Source organism: Paramisgurnus dabryanus, chromosome 2 (assembly GCF_030506205.2).
Source record: "Paramisgurnus dabryanus chromosome 2, PD_genome_1.1, whole genome shotgun sequence".
In the NCBI taxonomy this organism is placed as follows: Eukaryota; Metazoa; Chordata; class Actinopteri; order Cypriniformes; family Cobitidae; genus Paramisgurnus; species Paramisgurnus dabryanus.
Window position 1 is genome coordinate 39,309,928 of NC_133338.1, and position 24,083 is coordinate 39,334,010.

The window sequence follows — 24,083 nt, forward strand, 5'->3', positions numbered from 1 at the left end:
CATAAAAGCCACGAAAAAGTAAACAGACTAGAGACGCAGACGAGCGGCTCACTTTAACAAGAATACAGCCGTCCTACTTTATCCACAACAAATTTTTCAACTTCATTTAACCCCAAGCACTTAAAATAAATGATAAATAAAAAGAATTATAAACACATGTCTGTATGTAGGAGATCTCTGCCCTATATTGTTAAAAAGTGAATGTTTAAGTCCATATGGCAACTTCCTTTTGACCTGCTTTCCCGTCCTCGTCGTGTATTGTCAGGCCTGTCACCGATAAAGAATCACTTGACTTGCTATAACAAGTTCAAAAGAAACAGAGAATCCATGAAGAATTGAGTAAAGGAACACCCCTACTGCTTTCGCTATCATTCCCATAGAGATAGCGATATTATTGATGGGATGGTTATGCTAATTTCTTTAGAGGCACAACTTTTATTTTGGAATTTGTTCAAAAAGGAATTTCATACACATCAGACTGGAAAATGCGGGCTGAATTCCTGAGCGTTTAAGGGGCAGCATGGGAATCTGATTTTCATAGTGAATAATGAATGTGCTATCTTTTAAAACGTGTGTTTTGTCTGGAAAGAAAATAAAGAGAAGGCAAGCCTTTGCCTCGGGATTTTAATAACAATTAATGCTCCTTTGAACAAACTAAATATCACAAACATGCAACTGGGCTGCACTAAAAGGAGGAAAGGTCTTAAGGGTGTCACAAAATATCATGTTAAAAGCAAGTGTTTTCTCCTTGGTGTGCAAACGGCATATCATCAGATGTCACCAGGTCACAATGCAGAAATCATTCATAATCAGACTTATTGATTTAGTTTTTCTAATTAGAAAAAAATCAGTCAAGCAAGTCCAGATGCGTCCTGATGTAAAATTAAACAAATAGCAAATAAAAAAGCTCATGCAATAAAGTTTGCCTAATAAATATTAATTCATAAATAAACAAATGAATAAATGCAGTAAAACAAATATAATTGCTTGGAGACAACATGAGCCTTTTATTATGGTAAACATGTCTAATTATCATATAGGATATATTTATTATAATTTAATGATTTATTGATTTTTAATATTTATTCTTCTTTTTTTTGTAGGTTTTCTGCTGTGCATGAACAATAAACTAGATAGATCACTATTTTAAACGACTGCTAAGTTTCCTTCTTCTAATTTACTGGGATCTATATCAGAATCAATTTAGTCAGTAATCAATCCATCTGCATCCTCGCATCACTGTCCTTTTCTCCATGATCAGCCTCTCTCGCGTCTCCAAGCCACATGCACTCGAATCCCCTGCATCAGTCCCTTTGGATATTTTTGTATCATTTTTACTACTATACCAAAGCATTCCTATAATCATTGTATAATCCCAGAACAAAGGCTTTATTAAATCAGTGGGTTTTGGTACACTTAATGTATAATTGCATTATTCTGCCTTTCAATCCATCAGACCTCATCCTCACCGGTCTGAGCGCTACTGTCCTGCCGCTGAAGTTCAGCCCCAAAAAAGTTTCATGTCTGTGCCGAAGTACCTCTTCAGAGGATGTTGTCCCGCGTCTCTGAGCTCGTGCCTTGATGTCTGGACCCTCAGTGTGTAATGAAGAGTGAGGTCGTCGGTTAGACCACGCGCCTCGCGGAGTGCCAATTTCTCATCATATTTACGAACTGATGCGCTTTTAGTGCATTTGTTTTAAATACGCGCTCCTGCGCGACGCGATAGAATATAAGTGTGTGAAAAAGCGCGTCCCATCTGTTTGTGTGTGTGCGCGCGCGACCGTGTGCAACATAACCGGCTTATTTACATTAAATACGCCACAAGGTTACAGTGCAGATGAGCGTCATTTTATCACTCATTACTTCTCTCTTATACTGACTGATGCTCGCTCCCTCCGCTCATCTCCCTGGACTTTTTCTCAAGCGTACAAGACTTCAGATAGTTCTCGAAAGGTAAGAACATTTATTTTTTCAATTGCATTTTGTGCTTTTTCGTCGTGTTATTTAAAGGGCGACAGGCATCAAAGCCAATTACGCCGCGTCTGAATAACGGGGCTGACAATGTGAGTGAGGACATGGGCTACAGATTTTAATAAGTGTTTACAGGGAAGTCAAGGTCAATAACATGATTGGATGGAGTTCAGTTCGTCTTTACATTGGAAAAATAGACGATTAGAGATTATATTGCGTTTACTGAGGCTGTTTTATCAGGGGGTTCAAGCTTTTAGTCCCATCAAATGCCGCAAGAGTCTCTCCGCTCTCCGTGAATGGACGACAATGGAGTGTCTTTTTAACGGTACAATGCATTTCACCGTCCAGATAGGGGGAGTCCGGACGGAAAGATAAAGGAAATGTCTTGCGATGCTGGCCGATGGGTATCAATCAACGCGTTTATATTGAGAATAAACTGAGCAAATCACAGCCGCGCTTTCTCATCACTCGGGATGCGCGAGGAACAGTTGGGAAAATGATTCAGGAGAGGACGATCATAACAGGTCCGTGGCGCGTGTGTATGTGCGTGTATATACTTTAACCCCCTCAGCTGTATAAGAAAATGATCGGCTCAATCATGTGGACATGCTTCGTTATTCAATGAAGACAATCTTTCTCGACGCATCTCGTAGCCACGCGCAGGACGTCTGGATAAATTTAAAGGTAAGATCAGTATTGGGTTCGCAGATTTGCGTTTTAAAAGTCAGACGACAGTTTTACAAGTGATGCGGTTGTATTAAAACATATATGCATAGGCATTTTAATGATATGATTACAGCGATACAGCATTAAATGTGCAAAACGTCGCGGGGTAAAACAGCTTCTTATAGACAGTATACTGGAAGCCACTGCACGCTGCTTCCATGAACTTACTTCAAAGAATAAAACATCGCTTTCTTAAATTCAACTCTCAAAAGCCGAACTTTATTAACAAAGTATAAATACGTATTGTGCATTATTATCGTAAAGCTTTCCAGGGATGCGCACCAGATTTATATTCGCTATACCGCTGGCCAAGCAGAGACATAGCTGTTAGAAACTTTCCTCTTTTCCAATCTCTCCTCAAACTTTCTCACTTCAGCCCCAAGGGCTTTGCGTTTAGGATTTCAGCTGAAGTGAACGCAGATCGGTTGGAGAATTAGGATCAAAGTTACCCGGTGCATGCCATGTGTCAAAACTTGTGAGATGGAAGAGCCGGTGAGACCTGCCATTTTGTGCTGTGATCGACCTCTTATGAACAGAAGCCTTATGATGGCATTCAACAACTGAGGGCTAAATGTCATATCAGACTTAAAAACCTTTTTATCTGCAGAAAAACGCGCACAACTCCCCTGGAAATGGAGATTTTAACGACTGTTGCGAACATTGTCGCTTGGGGAAATGATGCATTATGAGAGGAAAAGAAAGTTGTGAGAATTTGAGATGAGGAGAGAAATGCGCGCGGCTGTAAGGGAATAATTGAGGTAAACATTAAGTGTATATAGGAATAATCTCTCGCATTGTTTGGCGCAATTTTTTAAGTTTACAAACATCCTGCTTTTGACATTTTAAGGGTTTCAGGGTCAGTAAAATGATATGACAGATTGCATGACCTCGATGGTGTATATTGCAAATACACTGCACGTACTTAGATTCTTATTGCTATCGTAAATATTTGAAATGACATATTTAATGTAGCCTACTTAAATCTGACAAAATTGCTTTGCTGTCTCGTGCAGATTCTCTTATATGAGATGACCAAAAACTTTGACTTTAAAAAATAAAACATGCACACATTAAGCTGTGGCCACACTTTTAGTTTATTGAAATGTACTATTTTTCTTCAGGTTCCTTGTTTAAAAGAACAAATAGCACATATATATCGTCATTGTTTAACAGATATTATTTTTGTAATTGTGTCTGGGTGTAGACATTTTTGTCAGCCTTTTCTGAATTGAAATAACATTGTGATGGTCATGTGTGTCAAGTCACACATTCTTCTCAGGATCATAAACAATTCTGCGTGGACATTTGAAGGGCCAGCATTAACATGACCACAGATATACGTTTGTGGCTTCTTTATAAATTAAAATAAATTAATTCATTAAAAGCATGTTTAGATTATGTGGAAAAATAGAAAATTAATAGAAAACAGTCATGCATTGTGTGTGTGTGTGTGTGTGTGTGTGTGTGTGTGTGTGTGTGTGTGTGTGTGTGTTCATAATTAAGATGCCATCTGATTGTTATATTAAAAAAAAAAACGTTTAATTAATTCATCTGTACTTTTAAAAATATCTTATTATGCTGTAATTATAGAATGCAGTTTATTTATTACATTTTTAATGTTAAATATTTCACTTTATCTAAAATATTTATTTTATTTATTAGCATAACTAATAAGAATATCTGAAGGTGTTGATGCTTTATTGTAATATCTGCAGGGTTGTTTAATTTTTGTTTTTGCCATCAAACACAATTTAACAGAAAACATAAATCACGCTAACATAGAATTTATCATCTTTGAAACAAAATGTTTTTTTGGGAAGGAAAAATATCAAACTCGTTTAAATGCAGCGCGAGAGAGGGTGTTATGAAGACTCTTGTGAATACACTTTGCCAGTGCAACTGATAGCAGTTCGATGGGGCTAAACAGACCAAGCCAATCCTGTCAAAATGTCTCCTCCCTGGTGTGTACGCTCTCATTTACATATGCGTCTTGCACTCATTCGGCAAGGAAAGTATGCGTTGTGTGGCAGAACTTGGCAGCGTTTGAGCATTAGTGTGTCCCCAGGTCTGCCCGTTTGCCGTCGTCACCACCAGTAACCCTGGTGTGTGAAGGTGCACCTCCCCGGCCCTCACCACAGCCGAGGGCATGGCAGTGCCAACGGGCAGGAGAGACGAATCTGCAGCCATCGCTCTCTCACCCCTTCTGTCTGTAGGCCTGTCAGTCTCCAGCTTTGCCGGATGGATCTGTGCTTCAGCCTTGGAGACTTGATCAAACAGCCATTCCACACTTAAATGCCTCCCGCTCCTTTTAATTGGAGGAAATTGTCTTCCAGATGCCCAGGCCCTAGCCAGGGAACTCAGGGGGGACGTTGTAGCAGGCAAAGCCATGGTGTTTAGGTATTAATTGATATGTGCTGTGGAGACGTCAACCCCACGCCTCCACCCCGTTGTCGCTCTTGTTCCCTTTAACTCAGAGGACTCGGGCCTTTCCTCTCCTGGCTGTCGAATCCCTTAACACCTTCAGCGTTGTGTTTATTTGTTGGGGGCGCCTGCACGATGCTCGCTGCTTAACAAAGTAGCATTAGACAGCGCTCTGGCTTGTTAGTGACCTTGATACAGAAGGTTATGTTAACTTCTGGGAAAAGACGTGTAATGTATCTTTGGTAATGACATTTCAAATCCACACTGAACAAAATCGTTACAGCACAAATATTTTAGAAGCAGGGGAAATTTACACAAACATATAAACAAAGATATTTTTCCCTGCTTTTTCGTAAATTGTATAGTTTCAAAACTAATATGACTGCTTCGTAAAGCACGGGGTGGAGTCTTATAGCGACAGCAATCTCTGAAAGTACATTTAGAAAAGGAGTGCCTCACGTTCCTCCAATGCCTGTCCTATCCAATTGATTAAGCGCATAATTCCCTGTCATTCAATATCCTCCGTGTACAGCTGAAGACACAGTTCAGCATGTCACTTTATGTAATATAAATGGGAATGTTCAGTTACTGACAGATGTCAACTTTTGTATTTAACAAATAATTATAGTGGAATAAGGACATTTCGTTATGCGCATGTCACTTATAAATGAGTGATGATTTCTAAGGCTTTTCGTAGTTGTTCGAAAGAGAACGAGGGAGAGAGGGAAAGGGGGGGAAAGAGGAGTGGAAGTTTTTGAGCGGGTTAATCACAGACGTCAGTCAGTGTGTGATCTAAGAATAAAGAGTGCCCTGACAGATGAGGTGGTGACGGATGGTCTTGTCTCCACTGCCTCATGCCAGGGTGCCACCAGAAGGAGCGTCTGTCTGTCTAGAGAGAGAGAGAGAAAGAGAGAGAGGGTCTTTGGTTATACAGCTTGCTCTATTCCACCCCGAGGCACTTTCCATGAGGAAAACACTGTATATAGATAGACTAATGGTGCTACGAGAAATATTGAGCAATGAGAAATAAGCGCACGTTACAGTTAAAGTTAGGCGGTGCGCAAATGATAGAGCTGAACAGATGTGTGCAGATGTTTTTTGTCCTACTAAGTTTTTTTCCCCTTCCTCATAATTCTCTCCTCTGGGAGAGGGAATGGGTGGACAAAATTCAGTCCCTAACACCACACACACACACACACACACACACACACACACACACACACACACACACATATACTCCACTTCTTTCTATTGCTTGCGTTCTCTGTTTCTCTCTCTCTCATAGAGTACATAGAGAAGACAGTGTATAGGAAGGCTGAGGCATATGTGATCATTATGGAGAGTGTCAAATCAGGGCAGGTTTACACAGCCTTGGGAGACACAGCCAGCCTTCGGCTATGGCCTTACTGTTTTTCCTAAGTGGGACACCTATTTACTGTAGCTACACATCCACCTGTCCTTTTTTTTAGTCATAACTAAAACATTTCAGTAGTAATCTTATTTAATCAATTTAGATTTTTTTTAACAAAAAATATTTTTGTTTGCAACAAGGCACGGTCTGAAATGATGGCTTGTTTTTAATTTAGTGAGAAGCACAAAATTATAGCCGTGTCATCTTTGCAGACGGGTTTTACACAAACAAGCAACTTCCTGTCAATCACTGGCCTTAAGCACATGCTATTATGCTGTTTCGCATTCTAATCCGAGCGCTTAAAATCGTGGTAAATATTTGCAGTGCTGCACAAGCACCGAAAATAACGGCAGATACCTTTGGTGTTTGGGTGGTCTGCGTGGATTTGAGGGCATCTCCGTTACAAGATGTCCCCAGATAATTGGGGGAGTTTAACAGCGCCTATCCTTGAACTGTTTCCAGGTCGTGACCCTGACGAGTGCGCCCCCCGAGCGTAGGGGAAAGCGGTCCCCTGGAGGGCGGACCAGTTAAAATGGACGCCACTGAGAAGTAAAGAGGGGACCCTGCACCTTTAATTATGATCAAGAGGTTTTCTCCAAAGGACGGAGGCGTAGCAGTTATGTTGCCTCGTAAATCTGCCTCAGATGCAGTATATTGTGTTGAACTATTACGGTACACTATTATACTGCATATTCAACTGGCTCTTCAGGACCTGATTTGCATAATTGGATCTTTAATGAAACTTGCCTTGTGGAACAAAAAAGGAAAAAAAATGAGGCGAGAGATGAAAAAAATACATTATAGTATTATAGGCAAACCCCAGTGAGTATTTGTAAAAGGCTCGTCTAAAAAATGATAAAAAGAACATGAGAATTAAGGAGTCTGTTTAAGGAAGTATATGGGTATTGAAGTGACCTGCGTTAAGCGGACTCTGTTTTATACATGCGTACATCACTGCCGGGGATACAAATAGGATGAGAAGTACCTCTGAAAGCTGTACATACTCTTGGGGTCTCGGGGGTTATTATTACAATAGCTGGATTTCTTTAGCCTGAGGGATTTTCGCTTCTCTGTCGACATTCATTCCCTTCACTTGTTACTCAGGGAAGATGGGTCCTTTGTAGGGGTGCCCGTGCCGCTCACATGTCGGAATTCCTCTGCTGCAAATATTTTGACAATTTCTAATCACGAGCAGGCGGACTACTTTCTCTGGTCTCCCTCTGCTTCCTCCACTAGGGTGCTCATATTAAATGCAATATAAGCATTACAGCAATTCCTGACTTTATTTATGTACTTTTGTGTGTGTATGAGTCTTAGTACCTTGTTAGTATTTACCGTAGGTACACATTATGCTTATTTGTGTGTTGTGTCTGCGTGCATAATCGCCACTGTGATTTTACGCTGGTTTATTTACGCGTTTTCTCCAGAACAGACACTTTATAATCCATAACATCTGCTTTTATTCCCTCTCTTATTTAGGACTCTGAATTGTTTTTTTTATTGGTTAATTAAAATGCATGTGTCTTTTTTCTTGTTCTTGAGCAGATGAAGGTTAAAATGCTGATAGTGACCCTTTCAAACAGACGTGACAGTCATGGTTAATGAAATGTTATTTGTCCTATCTTTGAAGGACCTATAATTTAAAAAGTGTTGGGAAAAGGGATTGAAAAAGAGAATGGGAATATGAAGAAGAGAGAGAGAGAGAGAGAGAAGAAAAAGCAAGCTATTTAGCTGCACTGTAGCAGTAGCGGTTTGTATCCAGGGGGGAAGAGTGTTGTTAATCAGGGAGAGAGGTTAAAAACGGATATTAGCTAAACGATGATGATTTATCATTGGAGGAGGGGGCCGAAAACACAGAGGTGACTCCACTCCAGAGGCCTGGGAGTGGATCATATGGCTGCGTGGTTCACAGGTGGCTATTAGCGCAATGTTGAAGAGGGACGGCAAAGAGAGACAGAAAACGCGGAGGGAGGGCGCGGGAAAAAGTGCCACAGCTAGCGGCGAGCTGCCATTTACCCTGTATGTGCAAATGACTCTCACTCACTCTCTCTTTTCTCTCTTTCTCTCTCCATGCTCTGCACTTGGGAACTTTCAGCTGACAGTCTGCCCCGGTCCCTGGTATCTCACAGGTAGGCTTATGTTCTTTTTACTCACCTTGATTCCCCCCCACCCCAAAACGACCCTTTTATGTTTTACAAACACGCATGCAAACACACAACAGTGTATTGATACATACTCGTACACACACACTTACACAGTCACACTAACACGCGGTCATAGTGCTTGTGCTGTTGATTCTCCCGGTAATGATGTCATTGCGATAGTGGAGGAGAGCAAATGTCTCCTGATTCCTCCATTTAACGGCTGGCTGAATTGGCTGATAATGATAGCATTGGCGTCTCCAGCCTTACAGACAGATCAGACCCTGTGAATTAGCAGCTCCTAACCAGAGAGAGAGAGAGAGAGAGAGAGAGAGAGAGAGAGAGAGAGAGAGAGAGAGAATGGCATACGGAGCAGAAAGAGAGAGGCACTGGCACAGGGAAAGAGAGAGAGAGAGAGAGAAAAAGATAGAGATGTTGAAAGAGAGAGAGGGTGATGTACTTAACATATCTGTGCCGTGCTCTTGAACAGGCTGCGAGAGATCTGTGTGTGGCAGCGCTGATAACTGCCGCTTGATATCAGTCAGGGACATGACCGCCTGTTTGCAAAGCTCTTTAATGCTTCTACTCGTCTGTCCCACTACTTTGAACTGAAGCATGGTCACATCAGGACCATATCTCCAAATATCGGACCTTACGATAACAGTGTCAATACAGAATTATAGAATATTTATTATTGGAATATAGATGTAATTTTATATACTCTAAATAAAGTTTTTTGAGCACAGCCACTCAGCATCTTGAGGGTTTTTTATGGAATTTTACAGTCTCAATAATTTTAAATATGAATGTATCCTTTACTTAAATGTCCCTTGGCAAATATTTAGCAAATTTAAACACCATGCAGCCTTGAACCTTTAAAATACCATTTTCCTCTTCTCCGAACGTTCTAATAGTGTTGTACTGTTTTTCCGGCGATTTTAAAGTAAATAAATTGGTTCGAATGCTAATGAGCATTCCAACATTGAACACATGAACCTCTGTGACTGTCCACCCCTCCCACCCCTCAACACACACCACAGTCCTCAGACATTCAGTGTCATAGGAGTTACCAGACCTGCCTGGAAGTTTTTACACCAAATATTAAGCATGCAAGTGTAGTGTATGTGTGCTACATCTGTTCAGTTTTGTCTCGATGTGCCAGTCCACATGCTAAAAAAAGTCAGCCAGAATTCACCCCCCTGAAAACTTTATTTCTGAATTAAAATGAGAGCGTTCACGCAGTGCACAGACTTTTAGTTGGCCATTTGTTCACACTCAAAGGTATTTAGTTGAAAATAGATGGAGTCTTGCTGCACAGTTTTTGTCTTATAGTTAAAATGTTTAAATGTCAGTGAACTTCCCATTTAAAATGTTTTACATATATACTGTTTAATACTTCTATGAAGAACATTATTTTAATATTCAGTGTTGATAATAAGTGTGTTGCTTAAAGGCTGAAGATTTATATTGTAATTAATTAAACTTATGCAAATATATGCATACAGTATATATGGGGAGCTCTGATGCAAACGCCGCTAAATGCCACTTTGTCGAAAATTCGAAAATGATATTAACCAAATGCTCTCAGCATGTATTCACTGTAAAAAAATGCTGTAATTATGCAGCTGGTTGCCAGTAACTTACTGTAGAATATAAAGACTAAAAATGTTTCATGTTCATTTAACTTTGAACAAACTGTTGCCAGTAAACAACATTACTGTAAAATCTACAGTAAGTTACTGGCAGCTAAGTGCCAGTAATCCCCAGTAATACTGTAATTTCTACAGACATTTTTTTACAATTTAAAAAATTTAGAAACGGTTCTAAACAGCACTAAAAGTGGTTCTCTGGCTCGTAATCATAGGGGAACCATTTTAAGTGGTATATAGCACCTGTGTAGCACCTGTGTAGAACCATATTGTGCTATATTGAACCATATGTGGTGCTATAGTGGTGCTATATCACCCCCGGATGGTAGGTGCTTTACAGGTGCTGTATATCAATGAAATTGGTTCCCCTAAAATTACGACCTTTTAGAGCTATTTAGCACTATTTTTTAGAGTGTTATTTTTTCATCAGAATCCATTAAAAGTCTGATAAAAAAATCTAATTTACAAGAAAACATGTCAGATGCATTTAGAGGGTTTTGCATTTTAGCTCCTCATATATATATATGATCAATATCATTATCTAATTTTTGTGGCGTTTAGCTGCTTTTGCATTTGAATTCTTCATATATACACATACATATGGCAGCATATATATTTCCTGGTTGCTTTGTGTGTCCTGTGAGGAGTACTTTAAGTAACTCTTACTGAAGGTGAAAGTAAAACAGTATTTACTTTTGGGAATTTGCCTTTATTTATCTGCGTTAATACAGAGGTGAATTTTAAAGGGGCTCTCAGAGCAAATTCCCCTGATGCTCAGCTCACTTTGCGCACCTTTTAAGTCTTAAGATGCATTTCTCCCCTCCTGCTGCCGCTTACTCATAACACATCTCCCACAATCTCTGCCGTTTTTCACATATCAGCTTTTTTCCCTCTCCCCCTTTCTTGTCTCTTATTGTTTTTGTTCTCTCGCCTGCTCCCTTTTTTCGGTCTTGATCACAAAGTGTTGTTGTCTGTCTCTTAAGTTGCTTGTTTCATCTCCTTTGTTATGGCGTCCGTGCCAATCGTTGTAATTGGGAGAAGCTAAGTTAAGTGAGTGAAGGAGAGTGTGGGGTAACTTGCCTTGTTTCTCTTCCCCACGTTTTTGTAAATAAGGCTGTCAGTATAGATCAGCCTGCGGTAATGTGGACAATCCAATCCACTCCAAACCCACACGACTGGAGGCTGCAAGTTTAGAGGGGGAAAAATGGAAGGCTTGCTTAGAGAGGACAGCTTAGAGTTCAGTTACACTTCTGCAAGTTTTTATGCATGACTTCTTTGTGTCAAATTAACAGCCAGCATCCTTCTCAACTTGCCGGGGTCAAGTGAACTCATAAAAGTGTTGCCATTTAATATGGCAGCTCCCTGTAAGTGAACACATAAGAAACATACAGTTAAAGTGTATTTAACAAACTCAAAAAATATAGATTTAATCATTGTGGAAGCTAAGTGTATTTGTTCTCTACCTACGTAGACATTTCTTAAAAAACAATTGGCTTTTACAATACCTCTATAAATAGACTGCTTTTGAGAATGAGTTTTTTATTTACAAACTCAGATTAAATGTCTCATTGAATTTTTTTAATAAAATTTTTATTTTAGTATTTTGGATTTTGTTAAGATGCTCAAGGATTTTTGTGCATCTAATTGTTACGGATATCGGCCATCAAGTCGAGTTGATGATGCTGTGATTTGTGTATAAGAAGGGGCCTGTGGACTGATGTCGATCACTGTATGTGTGGTCCCCTCATCAGGCGGCTAAAGGATCATCTCTGTTTAAATTTGCATGATGATGGTACTGTGACCAGTCATCGTTAGATCAACTAACTAGAGAGGTTCAAGGTTGGGCAGAAAAGATTCATGATTCTTAAACCCACCCCCTCCTCTGATCGCTCCCCATCGTGGGAGGTCCCCTTTAAAGTGCAAACCTCAGCCCCCCTCTCGTCCCGCGTCTCCAGGAATGATGATCCGACGCGATCCTGTTTCAGCGCGAGCCGAATGGGGAAGTTATGGAAGATTTTCCCTTCGTTTATATATTTTTCTTCCTCTCTCTCCCCTCTGCCTCTCTTACTCCTCACTCAGCCCCGCTGATTGCCGTAGCCTCGGGGCTCTTCGGCGCACGCTACATCCCTGTGATTATATTAATGGCCTCCCGCGCTGGGTTTGGAGGCTGAGGACGGCCCGGGTAATGCGAAGCATCGCAGAGGAACGGTTAAGGAGATGGACCTCTGACCACAGGGGTCCTTGGGATCAAGGCCCAGGTGGGCCACAGCGTAGCTCGGCGCTCCCTCTGGGCAGGCCACTTAACTCGCAACGCCTCAGTGAGCGCCCTAACCACAGCAGTCGAGAGAAAGAGAAATGTGATGTGGGGTTCGGTGTCTGCTGCGAGAAAGGGAAGTTATGAGTGAGACAGAACAAATCACACCCAGAGGCTTTTGGCTAAAACTCACAAAGCTGGCTAATAATTCTCCTCTGAGAAGTATTGATCTTTATTTGTTATTATGTGACTTCTAGGCACTCCCGCACGTTTATTTGTCTTCATTAGACTTGCACAGCACCTGCAGCATTGTTACTCCGAAATGGAGTGTGTGCATTTGCGTTATTGCATACGAAAATGTTTGTTTGATTTTATGGTATGTGTCTATGTGTTAGCGCCTTTATTTGGGAGGACTTTGTTATTTCTTTTCCTCTAATTCAGGGATTTATTGTGAAATTGCTATGTGTGTGTGTGCGTGCGCGTGTACATGTGTGAAATGATTTCTGTCACTGCGTTGTGAACATATTACCTACGTTTGCATATGTGAAACACAATCTGTTCATATAAGTGTTTGGTTTTTCTGTTTGTGAGAGGTGGCAGCCATGGGGGTCCGTCTCCCTTCGGCTGGACGTTTGATCAAGGCACAAGAGGGGTTCGCCCCGTCCCCTGTTTCCATATTTCATTCGCTCGTCTTGGCCGCAGGATTCTGTTTTCATCACTTTTGTTGTCGTGTGTAATCTCGGAAATGATCTTAATTATGGCGGATGGGCCAGTTTCTTTTCTGCCATCTAAATGCGCTTTTAATCAAACAGTGCAGTCAGTTAGTTATGAGCAAGGGGGAGGAACCCCACACCTCAATGAGGTTTGCGTAAAGGGATAGAGCAGGTGTTCAAGATGAGCTAGCAAGCCAATATTAGAGATCAAATTTTTTTCTGGATTTTTTGTTTTTTTTTGGAGGTAGAATTACAAAACCCAGTCTTTGATATCTAAGATAAATACACAGGTTTAACCTAAATTAAATTTATTGGGAAACTGAAATTAATTTGTTGCAACTAGTAAAATAGCTATATATCACCCATGCATATATATCAGTCAGTTTTTGAGATTATTTGTGATTAACAGAAACATTATCTTTCCCTTAAAACTCACAACATTCAGTAATAACAATTTTTTTGTTTTCAAACATTAAGTGGTAAATTTAAATGAATTACTTCATAAATATTGTGATAATCACAAATGCATCTGCATTATATCGGCCATCTGCCACCCCACCGTCTGCTTAACAGTATCACCCACTGAAAAATCCATACTGATTTATGACTAGTTGTAGCTTCATGCCTAAGGAGGGAAATGCATCAAAAAAATTGAGAGAAAAGGAGAGGGATTCCATTACACATAAATACGCTTTAAGCACTGATAGGATGATCCAATGGGATTAGTAGGAAATCCTGATGGACATTGAAAAGGTGACCACTTGGAGGAAAGGCGTTACTATATGCCTCACTGCAGTAGCCACACATGCATGCAGAGGTTAGGAAGAAGGGTTATCGTAAAGGTCAAAGGGCACAAAGTCTATGCTTAACATCGACCAGGTTTATAGGGTATAATTTATATAAATATTTTGAGGTTAAGAAATGCCTTTGTAAAAACAGAGCTCCCAACAATTTACTTAACCATTTTATTTAAATATAATTATATGGTTGTATTTGTTAACATTAGCTTACATGAATTAACAATGAACAATACTTCTACTGCATTTATCAATCTTACTTCTAGGGCTGGGCAAATCGATTTTTCGATTAATAATTTTTTTCATGGTCGATTAAAAATCGATTCTCAAAGGCCACGAATCTATTTTTTTTCATGAAATAACCTGATCCTGTTTGATAAGGAATGCGACTTTTTTCAGCATACATTTTTCATCTTGCATCAAAATTGTATTGTATTTAACATAATTGTAAGCATTTGAAAATTTGAGATGGGTTCTGTTTTAATGTACCCAAGTGTACCTAAAATAAAAAAGTGTAATGTACAAGTTGGTGGCTCTTAATTTCTTTTTATTAATTACCCACCTTACCAACTTATTTTTCACAGTTTTTTTAATAAATGAAGTATTTGTATTAAATCTAAATTCATCGAGTTGAATCAAGAATCGAGTATAAAAATCGGTCCGAGAATCGGAATCAAACAGAGAATCGAAATCGAATCGATAGCTTATGAATCGAAATCGAAACAATCCGGAACATATGAATCGATACCCAGCCCTACTTACTTCATGTTATTTTCTGCATTTACAGTACTATTATTAAAATTAAAATTGTAATGCACCATGAACTAACATGATTAACTGCACTGGCATTAACTAACATTAACAAAGTGAGTAAATGGTGAAAAGATATATTGATTATTGTTAGTTAATGTTAGCTAATGCATTTACTAATGTTACCAAATACAACATTTTTGTAAAGTGTTATCATATATTTAATTGTTTTTTGTTTCTATTTCTTATATTTAGGAACATTTTTATTTTACCCAGCCTTTTTTAACAGTTGGTACTGCCTTTGTACTGAAGTCTAAATGTTAGAGTTAAAAAATAAAAGAAAACAATTAAGCAGTCACACTGTCTAGAATCTACAGCTGAATCCCTTAAGCCGAGTCGAGTCAACGGCCGCACAACAAATTCGATTGTGTAGCAGTGCATGTTTTATAGCAGTAACAAAAGCAAGTAAGTTCACGGAGGGGCAGATTTGGATAAGAATCAGTTGTGATTTGCAGCAGGGGATCTAGATCTTCTCATTAGGTATGCATGGTGGCATTCCCACATCTTGTCTCTATATTATTAAAAGTAGTTTGCCCATAGGCTCTGTACTGAAGGAAGTTGGACAGATGGCCATGTTTTTTTAATAGATCACAACCATATCTAAAACACGACAGAGGATGAGAGAAACGGATAGGAGTACCTCTCTTTCACTGGCTGCTGAATTCTCATAGGGAGCAAATATTCCTCTAGCTATAGCCTTCATGAGTGTAGCGTTTCATTAAATCGGCTCTAAAAACTAACACAACATTCAGTAAATTCTTGCAGTGGATGACAACTTAATTTGCTGTTTATGCCGTTGTATGTCACATAATACAGCAGTTATGAAGCTCTTTTAAGTAACGTTTGCGTCGCGGACTGTTTTTAATCTTAAAAACCCTCTTTAGCCTTTTTGTGCCTGACTGAAAGTTACTCATAACAGGATGTTTAATGTATCGCAGGGAGAGGGAGGGAGCGAGGGAGGGAGAGAGAGATTATGTCTGTGTGGTTGCACTATTTCTTGATGTATACGCCATGTCAGGCAGCCTTTGTCTCCTGGGTAAGGAATGATAGTTCAAATACCTACCATCTCTCCCTTGGTGCTCCAAATGCTCGCCTTTGAAGTTTTTATAATCCATCTGTCATCTTGGAGCGGGGAGGGCACATGTTTTGTACCACACAATTATAGATTTTTATTTTTGCCAGGCACATTAGAACTGAAGAATAATAATGCGGACGACGACCCAGAGATAAAGTGATAAAAACTACATTTTGGAGTCTTGAATTTCTCACTAGTTAATAATCTGTCTCATTTCCTATTATGATTTTTCTCTCACCCAAACACACGCACAGGTGCACGCACACACTCGCGCGCACACACACACACAAGTGAAACAGTACATTTGTTGTGGGTGGAAAGCCTAAAATGCTTCCTACTGTTACAATTATAAGGAATTTGACTGAATGCTTATTGTTTCAAGTGGGCTGATTTTGCGCAATCTTTTTAAGAGGCTGAAAGTGTGTTTTCTGCGCTAACGTTTAAATTAACCATTTAATCTAACTTTTTTACTTCATCTAAATATTTATTTGATATGGGAACACACTTGTAGAGGCTAAGAATTAGGAAAACAAAATGATGGGTGTGTGAATGGGGTATCCAATGCAGAATGAAGTCTGTTGGTGTATAATGCAAAAATCATTTTTAATTAGAGAATATGGCACAGGCTTGCAGAGTTATAACAGTATTTAAAAAACACAAAGAGAGAGAGAGAGAGAGAGAGAGAGAGAGAGAGAGAGAGAGAGAGAGAGAGAGAGAGAACAAGAGGAATCAAAAACTTCACATACAGTTTTTTAAAGATCAGGAGAAAAGAAACAACAGCGGTTGGGGATCAGATATCTAAAGCATTTTCTTTACACAATAAGATAATTGTTATTTTAGTTTATATGTTAGATGTCTTTATGTCATGTGTTATCTTAAGCGAATAGCAAAACATGAAAAGGATAAAAGATTGCAGGAGGCAATGATAAAAAGAAATTTGACAGTCTATTGTTGTCTTTGAATCATCAATATTTAGGCTGTAATTGTTTTGTTGGCGCTATATATCTTCATTTACGGTGGAACAACATGTAGGCCTTTTTTTCTGGCTAAATAAAAGCAGCACCCATCTGCCTCTAGACGGGCTCCAGCCTCCTGCTCATCGCAAAAATAATGCGCGTCCTAATGACTTCCACATATTTGGAAATCTCCCTTTTGAAATTGGTCTTGGCAGATTATTTGCAGGTACTTGAGTTGCATCTGTTTGCAATTTCGCAAATGTGGAAGACTTTAATATGGCACTCTTGGTTTGGAATGATAGGGGCTATTCTAATCCTGGGGTAGCGCCGGCTGTCATCACAAAAAACGACCTTCTCTTTTCTTCCTCAATGGAGAAAGAAAAATGAGAGATGTGACATCAGCTTGTGGGGCAAGGTCACGCTTGTGACAGTGGTTCAGATGCACTTGTGGCTGGAGTGCGGTATCAAAGTTGAGATCGGTGCTGTTTTGGGATGAAATGGTGAGGAAAAATGAAAGAAAGAGAGAAAAAATGAGAGGGAGGGTGGACTCGCAAGCCAGGCTGGAATCATTGTGACTTCAGTCCTTGTTAGTTCTAGCATGTGGCAAGCAGCTGACCAGTCTAAGCCATTTATTCTCCCTCTCTCTCTTTCCCACTCTCTCTCGCTCATACTTTTTTCTTTCAAATATAAACTCCACTATCTGTTCCTGTTTCCCAGCCCGCGCGCCTGTGAATTCTCTCTCTCTCCGTCTCACTCTCTTACCAACAGATTGCAATTGTATAGGTGGTTACAATTACATTCATTACAGATTTCATCAACAGTGTTTATTCAGACCGACGAAAAATGAAAAGGCGAACTTTTAACTCCTTTGTTTTGTTTTCCCCCCTCCCTCTCTCTCTCTCGAATTTTTGGAGAGGTTTTGTTTTATTAGGAGTGAGGGGCAGGCGATGCCAGACAGGGAATTATGTTGAAAGTGTATGCCTTGCAACTTTTCTCCCTGTTGGAAATGTTTATTTGAACAGTAAGCTCATGATTTGAATATTTGTAATCCATGCTTAAATTTACAGGCCAGATGAACTTTTTGGCACAGATTCGCCACCATAAGTAGGATTTTCTCAAAAGCTTTACAAAATTTTAAGCCATTTGCATGGCTTATCTAATTTAGAGGGAGGGGGACGACCCTCCCTTCTATTATTTTCATACCTCTGAAAAAGAACATTGTTCGTATCTTAATGTATATGCATACCTCTGTAGGCAGTCTATGGTGACCAACACTGAAAGCACTTAGTTGGAGACAAAAGGAAAGAGGGAACTAGGGGAAGTGGAATACATAAATGCATGTGTGCAAGTGGGGGGAGAGGCAAAATGTATGCAGTGGCCTAGACGCTGGAGTGCTTTTTCTCTATATTCAATTTAAATGAGTTTACTAAGTATTGACTTCTTGTGCTGGGGGAGGCCACCCATCTCGTAGTCCGGGCCGGTGTTCTAGACGCCGTGCGCTTTCTTAAATGATGCTAATCAGTCCGGCGGGGCCTGGCCTCTGTCCACCATCAGTTTTTCTCTAATTCACATGTGGTGAGAAGCTGAAATTAAACGTGTCCGCGTGCATGCTGTAAATAGACGTGTTGAGATGTGCGCGCCTTTGGGTGCGCGCACGTCGGGGTCAAGGAAAACCAAATTAGCAGATAGGAGGAAACTGCTGAAGCTCTGCCTTTCTCCTGGTCATGTTAAATGTGAATGTCAGTGTGATTTAGCAGTCGCCACTGCCGCCGCCCCGTCTGCTGACTGGCTCCAAATGCAGCCGCTTTTTCACAGGTTTTTCACGTTTTATTTCTCATTTGCGAGGCGCGTACTTATAGTGGAGATATGTTTGCTAGGATTATTCATTTATTTGTAGCCATCAATGTTTATCTGTGTTGTGCCTATATGTGCGCGTACGTCTGCAGACAGCAGTTGGATGAACAGCTGACTCTATGATGTAGCTGTTACCCGTGTTTCCGCTTGGCTCTGGGCGGTGTGAGAACGCTCACTCTTGGAGGGCATTATATAGATTAATGGTTTGGACTGAGGGCTCCTGGGAGGCCTAGCATTGAAGCCTTGGACTTGACTGGCACGGAAGTGGGAGCGGAGAGAACGGAGCCCCGGCCTGCTGAAAGCAAACACAGGCTTCTGGTCTGGATCTGGTGGGATGGAGTCGGAGCATCATCTGCTCCAAGCTGCTCATTATATCGGCACGACCCTCCTTTTCTGAGCCAACACACACACACTTAGTCACTTGTCAATAACGCGGTCCACTCATATATTTACACATTTGGTACTCATTCCTCGAACACGTAAGCGGCTGATATTCATTTGCAAGGAAAGCTCTTCCAATTCTTTACCTACTGACCTCTAAATATCTCGGTCAAATATCAGTCCGGTGTAGGTGTATCAAAAATATGTTGTATTTATTATGGGTTATGTATAATAATATAATATATTTCTTCTTATTATAATCATCATTATCGTTATTATTTTTCCCAGAGAAGGTCAAAGCACTGCCTCCCTCGTGCGAGAAATGAGAATGCAATAATTGAGAATCTTATTACGCACACACGCGCTTACGGACGAGGGCCAAGGCCTTTTTTTCTCAAGGCCTGGTGGACAAACAAGAAGAGAACAACAAGCATGTGTTAATGAAAGGTGAAATAAAACTCCAGAGGACGTAAACAGCACATTAACTCACAACAGGTTCTTTGTTGTCTCTGTGCTGATGGCTGTGTTTAAGACTGCTGTTTCATAACTTCACCTGTCATAGGGAAAATAGCTTGGCTTTTATAGTGTAAGATTTGAGCACATTCCAGATAAGATTATGTTTGTGTGTGTACAGAGTACAAAAGAGAGGGAGAGGGCTTGCAAAAGAAGTAAACTAGGAATCTAACATTTTGGGATTCAAATATGTTCTGCTATGTATAACTAACACTAACAAACTTTACTTGTGTTTTTAAATTGCAAACTTGTGTGAGTGATTCAACTGTTTTTGTGTAGCTTTTAAATCCATGTTTTACTACAAATAGTGAAATGCAGTGCTGTATTTCCATCTTATAAATGCAAATTTAAGTGTTGCCATCTAATATCGATACATACAGTACGCAAAGAAATACAATTAAATAATTTCATCGTAGTTCGTGTCTTGTACTGTAATTTATTATTTTTCTAATATACAAAATTTCTAGCTTGTCAAGCTATAGTACAGAAGTGTTGCTCCGATAGCTACGCCTAAAAGTAAATATGTGCTCTGTTTATTGACATCTACATCTGGTCTATACGCTGTATACGTGCACATAAATGAGTGTGATTTTATGTCTACGCCAGACGTGTGTATGTTAGTGTTTGTGTGTGCGTTGTAAAAGTGGGGAGCTTAAATAACCTACTTTTGTCTTGACAACAGCATCAGTTGTAGAGGTGCACATATGCAGAAAGCTATTTGGAAAGGCATCCTCGTGCCTGTCAGCTTTTATTATGCGGGAAGGTGTCATGTTTGTAACGAAGCTGAGTGCAGATGGCAGAGTGGAAGAAATGGATCACTAATTTTAACAATGATTAATGAACAGAGATGGAAAATGAATTACGCTCCACCATTGGAGGGAGAAATATTCTCTCTGAAAATCTTAACTTCGGCTGCCAGCCGAAGAGAGAGAGGGATGGTGGTGGGGGGTAGGGTGGGGTGTCTGTTATTCACCATATCCTTTGTAAAGTCAACACTTCACTGGTTTTGCTATTACTTTTACCATTTTGACGCTCTGACAGACAACATTGTTCTGGGATCTGCCTGTTAAGTTGTAGAAGTGGAGAAGCTGTTCTTTAAAGCAAATATTATTATTAGCTAGTTTAACTGCAAGCATCATTTCTTAATATCTCTTTAGTGGGGTCTTGAGCAAGTATTTAGGCATTCTGCAGATAAGATGCTGTAGTTTATTGGAGACGGAGCCTGGCAAGGTAGCGCACACACTGAAATCGATTCTGGCTCGGACGGGTTTCTTAATCCCATTCTTATCCTTATTGTTTTCTGTCACTTCCGTGCTGTTCTAGTCACTTTAAGCCAAAAGCCCATAAAAACATGTAAAAAAATAAAAGATTAAGAATTTTTTTCTGCCGTGCCTCTGAGCGGTAAAGTTTGAAAAAATGTGAAACACCTCCGCTCAAGATGGCAGGTGTTGGGCATCGGAAATCAGTGTTAGAATGCGTTTAAGCTCCAAGCAGAACAGCTCGAGGAATATGTTGGCATCCCACAATAAGTTTTAATAAAACAAAACTGTGGGATATCATTGTCAGTCATCAATCATCACGCAAAAACAGAGGAACTTATTTTAGGTCAACCCTCAGAAAAATACACAAAAGAATAAAGAAAAACAATATAATAAGCATGCAACCCCCCAAGCCCCCTCCCTAACCTCAAGTCTCACCTTATTCTTTAATCTCCCAAATTTTTATGCCTTCATCTGAGGTGGGCGTTTTTTCTTTCTTTTTTTTTTTAAGTTTGACATAATAGATATATGTGTGGTATTTTGAATTTAATTATGCTCCTAATGGGAAATACCTTTAGTAAAAAGAGAAGAAAAAAGATGGAGCAACTACTACCTCTGGAAACAATATGTTTGTGTGTGCGTGTGCGCGTGTGTGTTAAAGAGCGCTCAGGTTACCAAGCATATGCTGAGTACTCTGAAAACATACACAATGCCTTTGGTGAACAAGGTAGAGAAAAAGCTCCTGGGATCCAATTTAGAATGTGACTTAAGGCAAGCATGCCTTTGAGTATGTGTGTATTTGTGTATCTGTTTGTGTGTGTACACACATGTGAACGTGTGTGTTCGTCTTGGCACTGTATTGAAATACTACCGGGTGATTAGAATTCCCCTTGCAGGCTCTGGGGGTGGGCTGCTTTTGAGCCCCACATCTGTGCCCCTGCCCTTACACTGCTGCCCTCTCTCTTTCTCTCTCTCTCTCTCTGGGAGGCCTGTATTCTCAGGGCTCTGTGCTACTTTAAAGGGAGGTCAGGTTATGTAGTTCACAGAGTTTATGCCGTCCAGATTATTTATTTAGTGCAGAGCAGGAGTCTTTCAAAGCGGGATTGGGTAACGCTCAAGACTTTGTACGTTCGAGTCAACTTTTTTCACTCTTTTTTTCATTCTGTAATAGCTTGCATGTCTGTTATGATTGCAACAAAACAAAAAGGCCAAATAAATGGAGTCATTGCATGCAAGTGCGGCTTTAACGTAATTGGTCAAACTTAAATGGATCGTATCATGTGGAATCACAGCGTAGTTTACAAATCCAAAACTTCCCGCTATGTAAGTTAGGATTTATTGAAATTGAGGTAATTTACAGAAAAATCAGAGGCTGTTGGGTGATTACAAATTTGGCTCGCCCGGTCATGGTATCCATGTTGGATATTAACCAAAATGTTGGAAAATTTATCAAACCTGGTTGCGTCTAGGTCCTTGCCGTTCTGCGTATTCTTCTGAGGGATTCCAATAAAGTTATGTTTAGCAAATCCATGATCTTTTCAGTCACAGTTCAGAGTGATTTGTTTTATAAGATTGTCTCAACGAGATGTAGGCCTGACAAAGAGGCTGTTATTAAAGGATGAAGCTATATTGAACACGACAGCAAACCCACAGCTCATGTCTTCAGCGCCGTAAAGCAATGTTGTTCATTTAATGTGAAAAGGGCGTTTCTAAAAGACACAGCAGCAGTTTGAAGGGTCAGTGAGACGATGGAAAATGGTCATAAAAATGAAATTGCGTTTTGGCACGAAACACCTTTACTAATATTATAAGTGGCACTTCGGAAGAAAGTAATAAAAGTGTACAAAATGACACCATTTTAGTGTATATTCTCAAACTGAATGAGAGAAATTGTGTTGGGTAAATCTAAAAAAGCACTAGTGACACTGATGACAGAGACACAGATGCTGAGGATGCGGTTGAAGGAGGAAAGGAGGTTTTGTTCTCAGGAAAATGGCACCTTGGACAGGAATCATATTTTACCTGATCATCAAAGTCATTTTCTTTCCTGCACCACATACAGAGCTCATGGTCTGTTTCAGTACGTGTCTTTATTGCACCTGAACCAGTGTGGAGCAACATTATAAGCTTCAATTACATTCAACTCATCCGTAGCATTTAGGCTAAAATAAAATTAATATGCTTTTTTATTTGAGATTCGATGGAGGAGACTTTCTTAAATGTCTCACTTCAGGTTTTAGGTTTTCTTGACTAGTGATGTCATGTCTCCTCTAGAGTTTCAGAAGAGATTGGAATAAGTGCTCACAGATACCAAAATCTGCAATGAAGCGATTTTAATATGAAACATTGCTCATCAGTCTTTCCCAAATCCAAATTTCTTGGGCTATGCTATACTTGTGAGAACTTTATAGAAAAATGTCTGATACTTAGATGAAACAAAACTAGGAAAACTATGTGGGCATCCCACTGCTTTAAAGTTGAGTGAAAAAGAAAATTTTAATACAGTAACTGGAGTATGGAAAAAGAAAAATTTTATTAGAAATGAGACTGATTATCCATCAATTTTTTATTATTTATTTTTTATTTTTTGCAGCTGCCATATTTTAGCTGCGTGAATACAGCTCGACTTTCTGAAGTTGTAATTACAGGTAAATCAAACGCATGGTTGCTGAATCTCTCGCACGGGCTGAGTTTGTTTACAGGCGCTTGTCTACCCCCTCGCGTGAACCTGTCTGTGTTCTTCCTGTGCCGCCTCCCTCGTTCGCCCGATTGCAGGTACGACTGGTTGGCAAGGGGATTGATGGCAGCAAAAGAGGAGGATATTAAAGATGTCTGTCACGCGCCCCTCCTCAGCGAAACAAGTGGATGTGAACTTTTCAGCCACGCGCTGTCACCTCGCCTAATCAGGACGTGAAATCTGTATCCAGACGTAGTCGTTTAACTTTTACCACTTACTCCCCCCTCCTGCAGGTAAACAGACAGTAAAGACAAAAAGAAAGAGAGTGAAAGGATGAAATGACAAAAAGGAAAAAACGGAAAAAGGAACAATCATGAAGGAAGTAATGATATTTTCCAAATAAACGCCCGCCTGTCAGAAGCAGGAGACATATTCACTTCCCCAATGTAGCTCAAGGAGACAATTAGCAAACAGA

At 40.0% G+C, this 24,083-nt stretch overlaps 1 protein-coding gene across 5 annotated transcripts in view; it reads left to right on the forward strand.

The window, feature by feature from the left end:
• The first annotated feature begins 1,535 nt into the window (after window positions 1-1,535).
• Window positions 1,536-24,083, forward strand: part of znf536 (zinc finger protein 536) — a 189,356-nt gene continuing 166,808 nt past the window's right edge. Inside the window, exons 1-2 of one of the 5 annotated variants that reach the window (XM_065289268.2) lie at window positions 1,536-1,953; window positions 8,625-8,658. The gene's annotated coding sequence lies outside the window, so the exon portion shown is untranslated. Of the gene's footprint in view, window positions 1,954-2,221; window positions 2,656-3,240; window positions 3,456-8,624; window positions 8,659-24,083 lie in introns of those variants that run through there. The other 4 variants (XM_065289274.2, XM_065289269.2, XM_065289271.2 and 1 more) reach the window with 4 other exon arrangements.